This window comes from Lactuca virosa, chromosome 7 (assembly GCF_052849685.1).
Source record: "Lactuca virosa cultivar CGN04683 chromosome 7, Lactuca_virosa_CGN04683_v6, whole genome shotgun sequence".
Taxonomy (NCBI): domain Eukaryota; kingdom Viridiplantae; phylum Streptophyta; class Magnoliopsida; order Asterales; family Asteraceae; genus Lactuca; species Lactuca virosa.
Genome location: NC_136432.1, coordinates 231,261,182 through 231,264,421, shown reverse-complemented (window position 1 = coordinate 231,264,421; position 3,240 = coordinate 231,261,182).

Sequence of the window (3,240 nt, the reverse complement as noted above, 5' to 3'; positions counted from 1 at the left end):
AAGGTCTCTTTCTTTTATGCACATTTAAAACACATAAGTTACATGAAAATGAAGAGTCTTCATTTTTATGAACCATTAATTCATAAGTTATAAAATGAAAAGTTTTGAATAGTTTCAAAACTTGTCCTCAAGTTTTGGAATTTGTAAAGTTGCACACACTTTAATATACTTTAATTCCAACCCTTAGAGTTTTAAAAGTTAAAATTCAACCCTTATACTATTTATAACATTAATGGTTAATAATGATATATATATATATATATATATATATATATATATATATATATATATGTATAAGATTAAGTCGTTTTACCGTTAGTAGGCCTCATTCACGAAGCCGGTCTATAAGGGGGTATAAGGTTGTTGCCTATAAAATGGCAGCTTAATGGGTGTCCACTCTAACCCACCGCTTCCTTGATCGGTGGAGGGTCGTTAGCCGAACGGGTAGGACAATGACTTTAATTCTCATTAAAAGTATAATGATTATTATAAAGTAACTAAATGTTTTTATAAATTCCCAATCTTAGTTACTTTAGGAAAATGTGAATTTGGTGCTAATCCATGAAATTCACACTTTGTACCTTACCAAGTCGTTGGTGGAGCGTATATGGTTGACCGGCACACTAACTTGGACTAGTAAGGATCACGAAGGGTGACTTAATGTTTATCATAGATCGGTGGAGCACGTGTGGTTAACCGACACATTGATTAGGTGATAATATTAAGGGTACCAAGTGAATTTGCATGGTTATTCACACCTTGTTTTGTGATCCTCGGCATCCCAGTCACAAAACTTGAAGGGCACAATCGAGATTGAAACATGCCATTGAAAAGTTCAATGAATCTCAAAAGAATCTAGGAATTTCAAAGCCAATTAAAACCTAATAATTTATTTCGTTTTTCATGGTGGAAATTGGTGAATCGTCATTCACCTATCTTCAAATATGTTATAGGTTAGATTACGACATCCCTCTTCTAAGTTATAATATATTGTGTTGGATCCTAGCCTTAATATTACATTTGGGTGTCTTATTAAGGACTCTATTTATATCAAATCTGAACTTGTTTTCTTCTTTTCAGATGTCTTCCAACAACAATGCTTCGGGCTCTAACCCTACTGGCTCCTTCTCTCTCATGAACCTTTGTGGGAGAGTCATCTTTGATGGTTCCAACTTCATGGATTGGATCCGGAACATCAGGATGGTTACTCGTTACGAGGACAAGGAATATGTCCTCTATAAGGAGCTAAAGGAGCTTGATGAGTCCACTGCTACTCCTGAGAAGATCGCTAAATTCAGGACGCATGAGAGAGATGCTACTAAAGTGGAATGCATCATGATGGCCACGATGACAACCGAGCTCCAAAAGTCCTATGAGGACTTCTACCCTTTTAAGATGCATTAGGATCTGATGGAAAGGTACCATCAGAGTGCTCGTCAAGAGCGGTATGAAATAATCTCCTCCATGATAACAAACCGAATGAAGGATGGTGAATCCATCACGGGCCACATGCAAAAGATGCAAAGGTATGTGGACCGTTTGCTGAAACTGAATGTGAACTTCCCTGAGGAGTTGGCAATTGACATCATTTTGCACTCCTTACCTCCTTGTTATGACCAATTTCGTATGACATACCACATGAACTAGGAGGAAGTTACTCTCAGCAAACTTCAGGGACTCTTGAAGACCGCAGAAAGTGGTCTTAAAGGTAAGTCGGTTGTTACCTCTACTACTCCTACTCCTACAGCTACCCCTGTTTTGGCTATCGGGCAAGGCAAAGGGAAGAAGAGGAAGACCCCTTCGAAGGGTACCAAGGGAAAGTCTCTTGAAGGCTCCTCATCTGGAACCAAAAGTGGTTCTATCACTCCTTCTGCCATCCCTAAGGATGCTGATTGCTTCTACTGTCAGAATAAGGGGCACTGGAAGCGAAACTGCCCTAAGTACTTGCAGGATGTCAAGGATGGGAAAGTGAAACCATCCCATGCAGGTATTTACACTATATTGTCTAATAACTCACCATATTCTAACTCTTGGGTGCTTGATACAGGATGTGGTATTCACATATGTTCTGATTTGCAGGGCCTAAGAAGAAGTGAGGATGTGGAGCACGGGAAGATAAACCTGGTCATGGGGAATAGGAAGGCTTCACCTGTTTCCAAGATTGGAGTTTATACTTTGTTGCTAAATAGTGGGTTAAAGTTAGATTTGAATAAATGTGTGTACTCGTCAGAAATGGCGAGAAATATTATTTCCTTTCATGCTTTGTACAAACAAGGGTTTACCTTTTTTTTTTGATAATGAATGTGGTGGAATAAATGCTTTCTTTAATAATGTTCTTTATTTTAAAGCATTACCTTGTGATGGTGTGTATGAAGCTGTGTTGGTTGTAGATAATTTAGGAAATAATGTGTTATGTATTGATTCTTCTACTTCCTTGGATAAAGCATCATTGTGGCATTGTCATCTTGGACATGTAAGCAAGAAACGCATAGGCTAGCTCCAAAAGGATGGAGTCTTGGAGTCGTTCGACCGTAAGTCAGATGATAGTTGTGAATATTGTCTACTTGGAAAAATGACAAAATCACCCTTCACTAGTACTTGTGCAAGGGGTGAGGGTTTGTTGTACCTTATACATACTGATGTATGTTGACCATTCAAAACCACCACAAGGGATGCCAATCGCTATTATGTGACTTTTATTGATGATTTTAGTAGATATGGTTATGTCTACTTAATCAAACGTAAGTCAGAGACTTTTGAAAGGTTTAAAGAGTTTAAACAGGAAGTAGAAAATCAATTGGGCAGGAACATTAAGATGCTTCGATCCGATCGAGGTGGTGAGTATCCTAGCACTGAGTTCCTCGACTGTCTTAAGGAGTATGGGATTGTCTCACAATTGACACCTCCCAGGACACCACAGCTGAATGGTGTGGCTGAGAGGTGTAATCGAACTTTGTTGGACATGGTTCGCTCTATGATGAGTCGAGCTTCCCTACCAATCTCTTTTTGGGGGTATGCCTTAAAGACTGCTGCCCACATCCTTAATCTAGTCCCTACAAAGAAGGTTGCCAAAACACCTCATGAGACGTAGACTGGGAAAGTTCCCAATTTGGACCACATCAAGATTTAGGGTTGCGAGGCTTTCGTGAGGTGCGAGACTCATGATAAGATCCAACCCCGAAGTGAAAGGTGTATTTTCATCGGCTACCCACATAAATCCTTTAGTTAACTCTTCTACAG